The sequence below is a fragment of the Pinus tabuliformis genome, chromosome 9 (genome assembly GCF_031772625.1).
Source record: "Pinus tabuliformis cultivar Carrire ecotype Pingquan chromosome 9, CPIR1, whole genome shotgun sequence".
Taxonomy (NCBI): Eukaryota; Viridiplantae; Streptophyta; class Pinopsida; order Pinales; family Pinaceae; genus Pinus; species Pinus tabuliformis.
The window spans coordinates 176,182,524-176,200,097 of NC_142307.1; positions in this window are offsets into that span (position 1 = coordinate 176,182,524).

Below are 17,574 nucleotides of genomic sequence, written 5' to 3' on the forward strand. Positions count from 1 at the left end.
GGCTTTTTGAGGTATTCGATCTGCCCACAGAGAAAACACTAAAGACTTATGCCAATTGTTTTGGCCTTCGTCAATAGTTCGTTTAATAATCCCCATGAGATTTTTATTTGTAGATTCGGCTAATCCATTTCCTTGTGGATAGTAACTGGCAGAATATTTAAGCTTAAAACCTATTTTAAGAGAAAATTCTATCATAGCATTGCTTGAAAAATAAGATGCATTATCAAAAATCAAAGCAAATGGTAAGCCAAACCTGGTGATGATAAATTGATCTATAAATTAAATAATATTTTCTGAATTGGCTACCTTGAGTGGAATTTCTTCTACCCATTTGGTGAAATAATTAGTGATTGTAAGGATGTCTGTATGCTTCTTAGAAGAATGAGGAACGATCTCACCTATTACATCCAATCCCCATTGTTCAAATGGTTGGTCAATTTTGACAGGGTGTAATCATTAATGGTAGCCACAGGTTTTCTCTGTCTTTCAGCAGTTGTTTGACAAATCTTGCATCTCCTTACATAATAGTGTGCATCTTTGAACAATGTTGAATAGCAATAGCTGGCCTGCAAGATTTTATGTCATGTAGTATCACCTCCAAAGTGACCACCAACTGGTCCATCGTGAAGTTCCTGCAACACCTTCTCTCCCTCAGATTTTTCAAGACATCTAAGTAAAACAGAATCATAATTTATTCTAAAAAGCACATTGTCGACAATTTGATATTTCTTAGCTTTTCATCTCAAGGCTCTTTTCTTTGAATAATTTAATTAGGTTGGTGCATATCCGTTTTTCAAGTAAAATATGATATTAGCATACCTTGATTCTTTTTTATTGAGGCTTACCTCATAGATTTGTACATTGTCACCTTCATGCTGTAATTCTGATAGATTCGATGCTCCTGGCAAAATCCTGCAAAAACGTTGACCTTTAACAATTTTAGCTAGTTTAATTTCTATGTCATATTCTTGTAGGGCTATCACCCAATTTTCTCTCGTTTCTCATATGTCCCTTTGTGTTAAAAGATTTCTCACTTCTGATAATGGTACTATAACGTTAGTGTGGGTTTTGAGGAGAAAATATCTAAAGTGTTTTATAGATTTGAAAATAGAAAAAGCTTGTTTTTCAACATCCGAGTAATTCAACTCCTTGCAAATTGGAGCTAAAGGAAAGGATTGAGGCTTCACCTTTACCCTGATTCATTTGTGTCAATATGGCTGCATATGATTTCTAGGAAGTGAAAGTATATAGATGAAATGATTGGAAAAGTTAGGGGTTGCTAAAGATGGGGCGTTTATAATTGCTTTTTTTATCAAGCTAAAAGCTTCATGTTCTAAATGTCCCCATTTAAACAAATAATTTTTCTTTATCATGGATTGAAGAGGTAAAACAATTCTCGAGAAGTTAGGGACAAATCTTTTAACAAATTTTATTTGACCCAGGAAAGATTGCATTGATTTTTCGTTATGAGGTAAAGGTATTTTAGAAATCTCTCTAATTCTGTCAGGGTCCATATGAATTCCTAATTTGGACACAATGAATCCAAGGAGCTTTCCTTCACTTAATGCGAAAAAAGACTTCTTGGGGTTCAGAGAAATTCCATGCCTTTGGCAATGTTCAAAGATATGTTTTAAGTCTCTTAGATGATTACTACGTTTTTTGGAGTATACTGTAACATGATCCAAGTAGATCACTACTGATTTGTTTACTAAACCCTTGAAGGCTATATTCATAGCCCTCTGGAAAGTGGCACCAACATTGATCATTCCAAATGGCATCTTCTGATAAGCATAAGTGCCCCACTTTGTCCTAATGTAGTTTTCAGTTGGTCATATGGGTGTATTAATATTTGATTATCACCTGAGAATCCATCCAAGAAAGACATTAATTATGGGCCTGCTACTGATTGCAAAATCTGTTCCATAGGGGGTAATGGGAAATATTCCTTTTGGAAAGCTTTACTAAGGTTGCGGAAATCTATACATATCCAAATATCTCCGTTCTTTTTTCTGACTGGGACAAGATTGGAAACACACTGTGAGTGTCTGACAGGAAAAATAATGTTGGCTTTCATTAGTTTATTCAACTGAGATTTAATTTGTCTTTCTAAATTGGGATGGATCTTCCTCAATTTCTGTTGAATAGGTCTTTCGTCAGATATCATGGGAATAATATGTTGATTAATAGAGGTGCCGTATGTATTGAGATCTTCATATTTCCATGCGAAGACATTCTTGTATCTTTTCAACAAACCTATAAAAGCTACTTTTTCGTATGATGAAAGACTGAGACCTAATTTAATATTTTGAGGTTTTAAATTAGTCCCAAGATTAATCAATTCAAACCTCAAAGTTGAACTCTGAATTTTTGAATTCGTGGGTCGTTTAAATCTGTCTTTAAGGTAATATAAATCTTCCAACTTAACAACATATTTTGGTATAGCATTAATGACTATTTCTTGTTTAACTGGGTTATCATGATGGTCTTCATTAACTATCTGGTCATCGTAAGATCCTTCTAAGATCAGGAAGCTTATGATATCCGGATTGTTATTAAAGACTCTCCAGTTGGTAATATTGTCAGGAATAGAAGGCCTAAAGATTAATTCAATGGAAAATCGATCTGGGTTGTAATATTCTAGTGGAATAATCTTGGTAGCAACATCGGCTAGAAGATCGGCACTAGCATTCTGGAGTCTTGGAATAGGGGAAATATTAAAAGCTATAAAGTGGAGAGTCATATATAGAACTAATTATTGATAATGTTTCAAATGTCCTAAAAAATAGTGTATAGTATTTCTCACCTGTTTTATGACAATCTCTGAATCTCCAAATACTTGGAGGTATTCAACATTAAGGCCAATTTCCTTATACAAAGCTTGAACTATTGCCTCATATTCAACGGTGTTGTTTGTGCAATTGAATTCAAGTCTACATAAGAGCATTGTTTTTTCCCTCTAGGTTGACTAAGATGTAACCCGCTCCTGCTCCATCATTGGATTTATATCCATCAAAAAATAATTTCCAAAATAAAGATTTAGCTACAGGTTTATCTACAACATTTACACATTTAGAAGTGTCTGTTTGAGAAAAAATTTCAACTTGAGAGACAACAAAGTTTTCTAAGAAAGGAGAAGTGTGAGCATTGAAATGTCCTAGAAATGATTCTACAGAATAATTTCCGATGATATTGTTGCTATACGCGACTGGTTCGTTCTCTCCTTCTAATTCTGTCACTATGAACTTTAGATGTTTCTCGTGATCAACCCTTATTTAATTTGGTTTGATGTTATAGGGAAGCCACAGGTGAGACCATTCAGTCTCGAAATAACCATGAAAATTTTCTGGCCAGTGTCTACTAAGGGTTAAGCCATATAATTCAGGAATGTCAGCTACAAGTATGTCAATGACTTGGAAAAATTTAGGGTTTGGTGAAAGTTTGATGGTTACTTGGTTAAGTTCCCCAACAAATTCTACTTGAGAGTGATCTAACTGAACTATTTGTATGGCAGATTTTTGAGGCTGAACATTTAACTTTGCACAAACCGTTCTAGGTAAGATGTTAGATGAAGCTCCAGAATCAACTAAATAGTTGTGTAAGTTTTTTTTAAAGACTTCAAAAGTAAGGAGAAATGGCAGAGTGTGGGATTTTGATCTTCCCCCAATTAAAGCTAGATCAGTTGGATCATTTTTATTCAAAGAAGCACTATGGGGTCTTCCCATTTCTTAGGTAGCTTGTGAGATCATGGCAACAGGAAGCGGTGCAGTAGGTATTGCTTTAAGTTATTTGAGAAGTAACTTATGTTGATGTTTCAATTTACTAAGATAATGAAATCTGATGTTAGCCCTAGTATTCTTCATATCATCAATAATATTTATTCCATTTCATCAGAAACTATCAAAGTTTTAGATGAGGGGGGAAGGATCCAATTGAGTAGGTGTAGTTTGAGTGGATTTTGTTAAAAATTTCTTACCTGTTTCTTTATCCCTAGGGGGTGGCATTGAAGCTTTCCTTTTTGGATTTGTTTTTGACAATTCAATAGGATTTTTACTTAAGGTAGCGACAGGTAATGCTTCTTGAGTTTCTTCATTGGGATGTATAAAATCCCACATCCCTTGTAACTCTAATACTTCCTCATCATCCGTTTGTTCTTCATTTGTTGAAACTTCGTCCTTCTCTCCATATAATTTAGCATTTGATATGGCATTTATGGGTTTAGGATCAGCAGGGGAATTCCTTTTAAATAGTCTAAAAGTTTTCTTAGAGGAAGTCTTTGCTACCTGTTTTTGGCTATCAACCACTTCGTTAGACATGGTCTTGAGGACTTTCTGTAACCCTTGAAGATCAAAAGGATCTTTTGGTGGTTTCTTATTAGATTAATCTCTGAAGGTTGCTTTCTTAGATCTCCATTATTCTAATGCGTTTTTATTTTCCACAACTAGAATGCGTTTTTCCACAACTATTTCCTCTTTCATATTTTCTGCCAAAGTTGGGTTAGCAGCTCTATCAATGAAGATAGTTGTGTTTGATGGTAGAGCAAATATGTACCATTCATTTTGGACCTCATCTCTAGGCTTAGATGTCATTGGTATCTTATTCAATAATTTATTGAAGCGAGAGTTGAAGTCCTTAATGGGCTCCCTCAGTTCAACTTTCAAATTGGAGAGATCATTGATTAGGGTAGTCGTAGATATATCATCTCCAAATTTAGTTAGAAATTTCTCTTGAAAAGCATCCCAACTGTTAATAGAACTTGATGGTAACGAAAAGTACCATGATCCCACTCCTCCCTGTAAAGTATATGGGAATAATCTTACAACTGCGTCTTCTTCCTCTACTTCATTCAAGTTAATGGACAACATAAACTTATTTATATGTTCCTCGGCTAATAGGCCATTACTAGAATTTAATTTGCGCAACCATTTCTCTGGGTGTGATGGTAATTGATGTAAAGGTCCCGACGTCCTAAAAGCCCCTGGATATGTCCATCGCCTTGGAGGATTCTGCGCCATTGCTGCTATTTGTGTAGGGGAAGGTGTAGCAGTAGTGTTTGAAGGTGATTAGGTAGAGGAAAATGTAGCTCATGTACTTGTGTGAATCACGATCTAGAGTGGTGAGGTGGATGATTGATCTTGTGATGGTATAGATGGAATGAATGAAGATGATGACAGAACGTCGTCGTGAGATTCAGATGGTGTTTTCTTAGCTCTCTTTCGGGTTGGCAGAGGAAATTCGAACAAAGGAATTTTGAACTTTTCGCTCTGTGCTATAGTCAACCGTTGAGATGGAGTGAACTGAGAGGTAACACTCTCTGGGGATAACTCAGATTCTTCTTGAGATAGTGAAATACCCTATAATTTATGAATCATATCTTGAACTTCAGGGGATTTGGTAAAAGAAGAATGATCTGGCTTGTTTAGGATTTTAGCAACGGGTTGTATAATATTCTGTGCAACATCTTGCTTAGGATTAGGGGATTTGGAAGACTTTCGAGAAGTTGAAGGTGAGGGTGAGGGAGTTTTACTCTTAGAATGGCCTTTTAATTTAGATTTACTTGTCATTCATAGTCAGGCCCTCATTCTAGCACCAAAATGTTGAAGCCTCGAATATCATTGTCTCAACATGGGGGAAAACCACCCGGTCCAGACCTTGGTTGGCAGCTCCTTTTCTGTTTGGAGTAGTGGCTCCGACTGGGGATAATGGGACCAATTTCCCAATCTATTAAATTCTTGTGCTAATGGGGTGATATGTGAGGTTTTAAAGTAATGTCTAAGCTAAAAGTAGTCTAATCTAAACTAACAATCACATGCATTTTATCCTAATTTAGGCACTATATAATTATAAATATGCCCAGGATTTGAATTGATATATGCGATCTACAATAATGTCTGAAAGCAATTGGTAATAAATATCATTCAATTTTGATGAGAAGTGAATCCGTTTTAACAGTAATCGTTTCGTATAAAATGTTAGTAGAAATTATTGTGTAATATATATCGCATAAAGAATTATTCACGTATTCGGCATAAAATAAAGATCATCATCATACAAAAGTGCAATAATGGTAGTCAAGATTCATAATTCCATACACAAAAAATTCAAGAAGAAATCATTGCTTAATACATAAGTAAAATGGATTACGAGATAAAAGTACCATTTACAATACGTCCTACTCATGTGTTTCAGCAATATTGATCTATCTTCAGTCCATTCAACACCATCTAACAGTACGAAAGTGCAATTTCAATAGAGGATGCTAAATCAGATAGAAAATAAATCCTATTCCATTAATTTCACCAGAACTTCCTCAAATGGACAAAAGTGCATGTTTTGAAGACTGTTTCTCATGAAATTCTAGACCCCTCTCTAAATGCATGAGAGGGGTTTAAATACTAAAACTATAAAACTAAAAATAGGTTATTACAAAAATAGTTGAGGAGGTTGAAACGACCTGCCTAAATTTGTGCAAAAATAAAATAAAAAATGGAAATAAACAAGGTGATTAACTATCCTGCATTTGATTCTTCAGATCACAAATATCCATCATGGGATTGAGCTATGTTGGTTGGCAGACTTCAGCTTTCAATTGTCCAGCGAATACGGCATCAGTCAGTGCTAATGCCTGTTTCTCCATAGAAGTGATTAGGAATCGCAGGGTCATCCATTGGTTGTGAGGCTTTACCAAATGTTGTCAATATGCCTCCTAGTTTAACCTAGTCATTTGCCTTGTCACTTCTTCTTTTTCTGCTACTGCCTGTTTCCATTGTTGTTCAAGCTGTTTTGAATTAGGAAGGAAACCCATAATGGATCCTACCACAAGGTTGACACTATGTAAATTTCCATTGATGTTTTCTATGACACTGTTTGCTTTCGTCACTGCGTCTTTTGTTGTCTTTTCTCCTTCTTTAAGTTGAGAATCCCAGCTCGCAAATAGGATTTCCTTATGTGATTCTTCTAGCTTGGGTAGGTTGGACTTTCTCCCATCTTCTGTATTTTTCCAGGCAAAATAATCAAACTTTTTTAAAGATCTCGTCATATTCAAGTCTCATTTCCATTACTTGACTTATCAATTTATCACTTGTTTTTCAATAATATTTCCACTGTGAAATCTTCTGGCAGAATAATTCTTTCTAGTGCATCAGCTGAGAGTTAAGACCAAGTGCCTCGGTAACAAACTGATTAATTTTTGGATTGTCTTTGTGTAGATCAGTTATTGCCTACATCTGTGCTTCCTTCTCGGCTAAGCTGGTTCGATGTTCTATTTTCATCTGTTCAAATAGCTGTTGAAGCTTGGCCAACCGTATCTCTTCCTGCTGGTAAGGTTTTACTTGCTATAATTGTTGCTCAAGCGATGTTATTTTATATTACTTTTCTCTAAGAAAAATTTGTATTTTTGTATCTTGTCCATGATCACTGTAACATAAGAACCTACAAACTGCAAGGGTCTAGTAAGGATGGTTGATGGGTCAATGGGTGAGTCTTTCCATAAAACATCCATTGGTTCGTTTTCAAGGGTAGTAGTAACTGTAGAGTCCAATTTCCTTTTCTTTCTTTGTATTTTCACCATAGACTTATGTGGTGGGCTATACGGCACATCTAAAGGCAGAATTTCTTCAATTCTCAAAATTATTTCAGAAGTGGGGGTGGTAGGGATGTGATCTAGCTCTTGTGTATTTGCACTCTCTTCCACTGTAATTTCTAGAGTCATTTTCTGTGGTGGAGTTTGCAACTCTAGCGCTTGTTCCTATATGTTGAGACTTTTACTAAAATTATCCCACTCTTCCTCTAGATCGATTACCAGGGGTTTTATTAGATGTGCGGGGGTAGTAGGGATTTCAGCTATCTTCTGTGTAGATTGGGTTGTATCCTTTACTGACTCCATGCTTCTTCTTTTTCCATTTTTGCAATGACTGTTGTGATTCCCTGGTAGATTTTTCTTGAGATTCTGCTCCAGAATCGGTCTTGGATTTTTCTTTGGAGTCACCTTCTATAGTCAAACTAGGAGTAGGCTCCCTTATTGGTTCAATCAATAATTGGTCCAATGGGACCTTTGCTAACCTTCTTTCTATATAAGTGTAAAAAATTTCCAGATATTTACGCTCAAAAAGTAGTTGTTCCATATGATTCACCTCTATGAAGGTGTTTTTCTGCAAAAAGATATCATCAAAGGCATCCGCCTCATCGCTGAATACTTTTATTTTCATGAGAGTGGTGAAATTTTCGACAGTGCCGAATGGGTCGTATTGATTTCCAGGGAATTTCGGTAATTGCAAAGATAGCATGTTCTCTGCTTCTTTGAATGCATGCCCTAGGTCGTGTAATGCAAATGATCCACACTATACAGGGAATGTAGGCCAGCTAGCCTTATTTGAATCCTTCAATGTCTTGCTCATTCCTCCCTCATTAGATGTTTGATAAGCTATCTCTCTAATCATCAATTTATCTAGAACATAGTATGGGAGGATATGGGAGGAGGTGATGATGCCAAAACTGTGATATACGTAAATGTTTCCTCCCCGAACCATCTGGCCACTGGGAGGATGTGAACTTCATTGTCTTGGGAAAACCTGGGGGCGTCTCGATTATAAAGCCGCTTGTGAATAGGGAACATAACTCCATGACAAATCTTGAAAAAATGTGGTTGCAAATTGGATTCCCACATGTCCTTGTGGTATATGTGAATGGGAAGTGGATTTCGAACAACGCATTTCCACCCATGATAGGGAATTTCGAACTAAAAGAAATTGCGTCCATGACATAGGCACTCATAAAGAATGGAGGGTAAACCCTTGAAGTAACACTTCTTTTCCTTCTATACTCGATAATTATTTTTGCTAAATTTTTAGACATAATTTGTGCCCAATTCACTACAGTTACATTAACAACTGCATCTATTAACGATAACCATTCTTGGGAGAACTTAGTATTATCGGGTTTGCCAAATAGTCTACATAACATAGCCATTGCAAAACTATGAGGGGGATAAAAAGACGAAGTAGTGTACATACCATTTTTATTTTTCTTGATCTTTTCCTCATTATTGGACTAGGATCAGGTGCAGTTTGTTGGGTCGTCGTTTTCTTTGGAAAAATTCTCCATGAACTACCTATTGTAGATGACCTGTGGCTTTGGTAGGTGGTACATAAGCTGTAGGTTGTCCCGGGTAAAATATCCCATAACCCCTTGGCTTTTTGTTGTGAATTCTCTATCTGAGATGTCGGCTTCATTAATAACCCATTTAACCATGTCGGTATAAGGTATTATCTTCAGCTGCATGGGTATGCAGTGCAAAAATGAGCATGTCGTCTTTAGCATGGAAGCATCTGAGGAATCACGCCAGTTAACTGTAATTTTTGTTTCCATAATCCTCGGCGACTCCACCTCCAGTATGTTATACATAGCATCTCATGTAGAGGTTCCTATCTCTCTATTGCATGTAGTATCTGTTAATAGAGGAGTCATTTCTGACTTCTCAAAAGTGACTGCCTTGCCTCTCTTCACGATTGTTCTCAATGCTTTGCTCTACAGATTTTTCCTGAAAGCGAAGAATAATAGCTATCGGATACAGAAAGATGAACATAAAACGAAATAATGTAGATATCTTCTAAAGGTGATAAAAGGAGTTTTATTTGAACACGTGTAAGAAGATATCATATAATGCTAAATGTATTTTCACACATAAATGCAGTTATTTCTTATTAAATTCCCACTAATGATTCATTATCCCTTAACTTTAATTCTCATAAGTGTTATGCATCGTAAAACAAGAATAAAGAATCTAGGGTGACTAGCCTTGGAATTGCGATGATAGTGATTGTGCGGTTTGCTAAGAAATATCGTAATATGTCTTTCTGCCTTTCTTACCTCCCACTGTGTTTCTGCGAGATGCGAGATGCGAGCTTCTCATTGGTTGTTTTCAAAACGTCTCTACTTGTCGGGTTTATCCTATCTAAAAGACCGTTTTTATTAAGCAGTGGACCTAAAACATTTTCTTATGACTTTTAAGGAGTGGGTCGAGGTCTTGATTGCATATCGCAATATCGGCTGGTGGTAAGTACAAGGTGTTTGTTTAAACGCCCGAAATACGATGCGATAAGAGTTGTAACGCCATCACAGTTTCACATCTCGCATGTTTCACAGTGAACTTTTTAAAGCAGGCCCTTTATGAATGGTGCTATGTGATGCGAGAAAAATATTAAGGACTTAGTTTATGTCGCTTTTATGATAGTTTCGAGCATAGAGTCCTTACTTAATCGATTTTCTTGATTTTGGAGGGTTAGAAAGGTCTTTTGGTGGGTTTAAATCATGCTATATGTGTGAAGGTAAATTTCTAATACTTTTTTCTAAAAAGAGGGTTTTGATTATTATCTTTTCTTTATTCCAAAAAATAAAAGAAATGCCTTAATGCTAAGTTTTGTTTTTTTGATAGAATTTTTTTAAGGGTCCCCATTTATTAACGTAATATTAACTACTATCATTAATAGATGGGGGGTTATTGAATACCACAATACAATCATAGAACGTTCATGGAAATCACTAGACACTATTGTGTACCAATGTCCTACAATGGACCTACTCCTGAAGTGATTTACCAACATACTACTGCATGTTCCAATTCCTTTCACTTATGTTGCTAATTCTTGCAGTTGGTTTCAACCACCCAACTAAGCATTTCCATGCTTTCATGTAACAAGCACATAATTTCTATTAGATTCAAAATGAATTGAAATAAATCCAAATCATACCTCATTGATGGCATGTCAATAAGTTACACTTGCACTTATGTTCACTACCTATCACAACAATCCAAACTAGCTCTTAACCAAATGATCATATATAAACATATCACATCCAGTAACCTCAAAACACAACCATCATAGATCAAAATTGTGAATCGCGTGTAATCATCATAAATCATAATCATAGATCATATGTATAATAAAACTGAAATAAAATATTGATACTTATCCTTTAATTAGTCCTTCACTTCCACCTTTATCCTTTGTTTTTGTCGTACACACACAAGATCTGTTATCACACCCAACAAACGCCTAGTGCCTTTTTCTTTTCTTCAATTACGTACACATATAGAATGTACATCACAAACATACATCCTCACACAACATACAACACCGCACAATACATACACCTAGACCTAGTGTACCACACAACACATACACTTGCACCCGGTGTACAACACAACACAATTCATATGCCTACACCGAGTACAACACAACACATACACATGTCACAATACCACAACTACACAATACACATCCATAGTACCTCATGGTTGCAACGCAACATGTATGACATGCACACAGTATCGCATGTACACTAGTACCATATGTACAACATGTACACAATAACACCTATACACAACACCACGTGCACAATGTATGCACAATATCACATGTACATGGAACCACCTGCGCAACATGTACACAACTTCACATCTGCACCGCACCGTCTATACAACATGTACACAATACCACATGTACACTACACAACATGCACAACATGTAAACGACACCATATGTACACAACACCACATGTACATTGTACCACATGAATAATCATGCACACAACACCATATGTACAACATCCACACGTCATCATATGTACATAACATTGCATATCCAACATGTACATAGCACCATATGTACATAACACCACATATCCAATATGTGCACAACACATATGCACACAACACCACATATCCATCATGTGCACAATACAATATGTACGCAACACCAAATATCCAACATGTACACAACACCATCTATACCCAACACTACATATGTGATATACATACAACACCATATATACAGCAGGAATACGACATCATATATGCAATATGCACAACATATACATAACAATAGTACTGCACAGCCAAAACCACACCGTCTCTATCAGAAAAACTTGTTTCAAATGTCTCTCCACCATCCATGCTTATCCTAGCATGTTGCAGATGGCACGCTGATTTCATTCCACTAATGTATCCCTCGACATTACATGTCAATAACATAAACATAGGCATAATATAAACATATAATATCAACTCATATCCACATGATACTGACCTCAAAAATTTGTCGAGGCTACTCTTCCCACTTGATTCCCCATAAGACCAAGAACCTCTTTCATGCCTTTTACCTACATAAGAAATCATTCCTCCACAAAATGATCCCTGAAAACCCTATCATACAGTGACATAGATACATACATGCATACATATATATAAAAATTAGCATAAAACAATCATGATCCTATCATAAAACAACATACATACATACATATATACATATAAATATTAGCATTAAACAATCATGATTTCTAACAACCCTGTCAGACAATGACATACATACATGCATGTATACATATATAGAAATCAACATAGTCATGATCACAACATAATTACCAAATACCATAAGGTTTAAGGTTAAGATAACTCCCTTTATCTGTGCACAACATGCAAAACATTGAGAATAACAATTCCCAACTTAAACAAGTCATTTGTTATCGCAGATCCATTTACATTACCTTTCCTACCACCATGCATTTTCCACCAATGGACCCAATCAATCAAATTCACTATCATTCTCATGCCTTCAACTGCACTTACTCATCCAATGAGCTTCATCTGAGTCTTGCATCACCCGTTAGGTTTCATCTAGTTGCTCCAAGACTCCATTAAATTTCCTCCTTCACAACCAATTCCCAAGACCCTCAAACCATAAAAAGAAATAACAAGAAACAAACAAGAAGAAAACCATGAAAACCAATATCAATATGACATAAAAAAAGTGGCAATGCCTTGCACCAAACATAAATAAAACTGAAAATCAAGCACAAACAAATCACCAAAGGCCAAAAGCACAAAAACTACAACAAACACCATGACTCAATCCCCATGGTTTCTAGTGCGTGTAAGGGAAAGCTCAACCCGAGCCTTCTATAAGATTTCATGGAAGTCTGTTGCCATGAAATTCTCTATATCATACTGCCATAAGCACATAACTTTCAATATATAAACACATATAACAATTTACTAGTTATCTTACCTTATTGTGTCATGCACATTACCTTGCAACTGAACACATCCACGCTATCTCTCGAGGGACTCAAATTCCCTTGAAAGATATAGTTATAACTAGACACTAGTTGTTATACTTGTCAAATACATGTCCATGAATATAGAACATACCCACATAATTTCAAACAATATTAGGGTTAAGAAGACTTGTTGTATGAAAAGAATTCATTTGTTTGGAAATGTAGTATCCAAACATGGCCAAAGGAATTCTCACCCAATTCCTTTCTTTTACCTTTTACTTTGCTACAATTTGAGTCTTACTACATGCTATCACATCACCCAGCTATTAGTTGTTGGGTGTGGAGCCTGATTATCTTATTTATTTAGAGGTATCTCCGCATTGGACCCCATTTCATAATTTGGTAACAACACTGCCCGTCAATGTACACTTCCAAGGGGATCCAGGGCAGCGGATTGAGGGCAGTGCCCCCGAAGCTAAAAACATATGTAATTTTTCCTTGTAAAATGTTGTAATTTCGTAGTCAATCTGGGTCATTCATTAGGCGGAAATCTAATGGTAGAAGTTATGTTTAATTTAGGGTTTTTGGCCCTAGAAGGTAACCCCTCACCATATATGAGGGAATTTTATTGTGGCTATGTAGATTTGTATTCTGAGTGAGAAAGAGAGAGGAGATTGTGTGAGAGCGAACAAGGAATTACAACAGATCTGGTGTAGGCTATATCTATTCATTTTGCTGCATAATATAAAAGGAAGTGTTGACACCTAATCATCAAGATTGGGTGAATAACTGAAATTGATGTAAATAAATAATAGAAAATATGAATACTCACCGAGAGATGAAATGAACAGTCTCTCCCTCACGTATATAATAAATACCAACCTTAATGACTATCAATGAATTGATTTGAGGAGTTACGTCCTGGTCTGACATGGTAACAGAGCCAATGCCATTTTTTGGCTTCCCTTTGCTTTATAACTCCCTATTCTGCCTATGGTATTCTGAATCCTATGCAGATTGCCTAGCCTGGCAACTCAGACACTTCCACTAGCCTGAACGCATCATTATTCCCCTACGAGGTATAATTATTCCCTTGTTACTCACCATTATTCTATGTTATGTTGCTCCTCTCGCTACTCCACCTGCATACAAAATGCTCATGGTGCTTTTTGTGCTCTCCCCACCGGTTGTCACGTTCTTTCCCTAGAATAATGCATTCAATCTGACATAGTCTATTAATGTTGCTCCTTCTCTGCTACGTTTCTTGATACTTGCACCCTTGTCAATCGTATGGAAATGTGCACATTTGGTTTTGAAGATTTTTTCTTCGGCCTTATCATTGCCTGTAGGAGCCTTCGAGAAGGTCGCCATTGATTAATTTCATTGATGCTTGGCGTTACTATTAACAATGGCATCCTCCTCCTCTCAGTCAGTGTTTTTTTCATACTTGTGCTTGCTATGAATTCACTCCTACCACCACTCTCAATTTTTTACATTTCACTCTTTTTGCCATCGCCAAGCTCTAAATTATGATGCTCCAAACTGTTGTTTTCTCGTCCTTTTGTAGTGCGCTCATTCAAGTAAGACCATGGGAGAATAATCAAAGCAAAGGCTATGAGACCGAGCATGACACCCACTCCAGCCATTAGATAAGAAACTTGGGAATTCGCTACCGATATTTGGTTCCTTCCTGTGCTCATATCATTTGTCATCGAACAAATGATAGAGAACACTCAGTCCAAAGCATAAGTCTGCATAGGAATGCAAGTTAAACCTACAACCCCGTCAAGTGGAAGTGTGGTTCCAAAATCGAAGAGTAAGAACAAAGTTGAAATGAAAGGAAGTGGAGTGCAATAATCTCAAACGCTGTTGCGAGAGCCTGAGGGAGGAGAACAAAAGACTGCTGAGAGAAGTACAGGAACTGAGAGCGATGAAAATTGTGCAAGGTTCAAGAGAGGAGGATATATATACGGGCACTCACCATTGGCTGCCAACACTGTCCAGTTAATACAGAGTTTTGTATTACGTTGAACATTGTCCAACACATATTGTTTCATTGTCTATTTTCAGGTACAATATTTCATATACATAAACACTGATGATTTACATTACTTTGTTTCGTTGTTTTCACGCTATTACATATTGTCAACTCCCAGTCAATCATTGAGCCCTCCCCATATACCACCTCCCCCACATAATACCTCTGTCTCCATATATTAGAAGTATTCTTTTTCCAGCAAAAGTATTTTTTTTTCCACAAAAGCACATTGTTTTTTCTAGTAGATGTATTTATACAACACTTAGATTTTAAAATGCATTCAGTCATATCTATTGTGGGAGTAGTTCTCACTGGTAAGGAGAACTATCTTGTGTGGTCTCGAAAGATAAAACACACCCTCATTTTCAATGAGTTGTGGAAAGGAGTGTGTGTTGGAGATAGAGACAAAAAGCCAGAAGAGCCTACCTCAGACAAGGAGTTTGCCATTTTGGAAAATAAGAATAGCAAAGCCTATGCATTAATTGCAGCATCTGTAAGTGAAGAGGTGAGTCACCATATTTTTCCATTTTCAAAACTTACAAAAACTGAAGGAACTCTATGACTCACACTCTGTACTTGAAGTTTTTCAACTCATGATTAAACTCTTCACTCTTGAATTACAAAACAATGATCCTTTTGCTCTTGTATCAAAATTAAAATCTATAATGCAGGATATCAAATTCACTAATGTTGAATTGGATATTCCTCTGATAGCTTTTCTCAAGGAACTTTATCCTACTTACTCCAATTATCTTGAGTCATTGAAAGAAAATGGAAATCTAAAAGATATTACCTTTGACTCTCTTGTGAAAAAAATTGTTGAAAGAGAGAAAGATTTTGGAAAGAAGATAGCCCCTGAATCTTCTGAAGAGGCTGTGTGCCTTGCTCATAAAGAAAATAATCTTGGCCAAGATTCTTCCAGAGGAAGAGGTGGTTAAAGAGGAAGAGGAAGGTATTTCAGAGGTGGGGGGGCAGACACTCTCAAGGAGAAAAGTCAAATTTTCACTGCATATGCTGCAAAAGAAAGGGATCACATGATGCCTCCACATGTAAGTTACCTTGGGACAAAATTGAGCAGCAAAGAAACCAACCCAAAGGTAAAACTAATGACATAGAAAAAGGTAAAGCACATGAATCCGCTCATTATGTTGTGTCACAACGTAATATTGGAGTAAATGAAGACTTATTTAATGCTTCAATTGCTTCTTGGAAAAATGATTGGTTGCTTGATTCAAGAGAAACTTGCCACATGACTTATAGAAAAGATTTTTTTGAAGAATTTACTGACAATGTTGATGGAGCAGTATACTTTGCAGACCAATCAAAACTCAAGCCATCATCGCTTGGCACGATCACGCTTAAATTGCCTAGTCTTCGAGACTTTCTTTTGCATCATGTTCTATATCTCCCACAACTGAGGAGAAACTTGCTGTCCTTGGTCCACATCCGCCAGCAAGGTCACAACATTCATATGTTTGATGGAAAGCTTGAGGTGAGAAAAGCATCTAACCACTCACTTGTCATGACAGGGGTAGAATAAGAATGTCTTCTCATAAAATTGTCATTATGAAGAAGGTACACTTCCATCATGTCTATTATGGCATGTTATATTTGGACATTTGAACTATGACAACCTCCACTTGTTGAAGAAAAATGGTGTTACTAGTTTGCCTACAATTCCTAGGAAAGTTAAGCAATGTGATGCTTGCATTCTAGGAAAGCATAACAAACAATATTTTCATGATTCACATTCAAGAGCACATAGAAAACTTGAACTCATTCATTCAGATTTATGTATTCCAATGCCTGTTCCTTCTACAAATGGAAATAAATATATGATGACATTTATTGATGACTACACCAAAATGTGTTGGATTTATTTATTGAAGAACAAATCTGATGCTTTTCAAACATTCAAGAACTTTCATAGATGGATTGAAAATGATGCACAATCTCATATTGGCTCTAATCGCACTAATAATGGACAAGAATGCACTTCAATTGAATTTGAAAACTATCTTTGCCAACATGGGATCAAACATCAAACATCTGTGCCTTATAATCCCCAACAGAACGGTGTAGCTGAAAGAATGAATAGGACAATCTTAAATATGGTGCGCTCCATGATGTTTTTCAAAAATGTAAAATTGATTTTTCGAGCTGATGCAGTTCTATGTGCTGTATATATAAAGAATAAATGTCCATATAATGCTATAAGAAACAAGACTCCTTATGAAATGTGGTATGGACACATTCCTTCGGTAAAGCATCTCAGGGTCTTTGGTTCCACCTGTTATGCCTTGATACCAAAGGTACATAGAAACAAACTTGGTGCAAGAAGTTGTAAATGTATCTTCTTAGGGTATTCAAACACCTCCAAAGCATACCATCTCTATGGTGAAGTCAATAAAAAGTTTGTTGTATCTAGAGATGTAATCTTTCTTGAATAATCCAAAACTGACAATGTTGTTGAGCGGCAA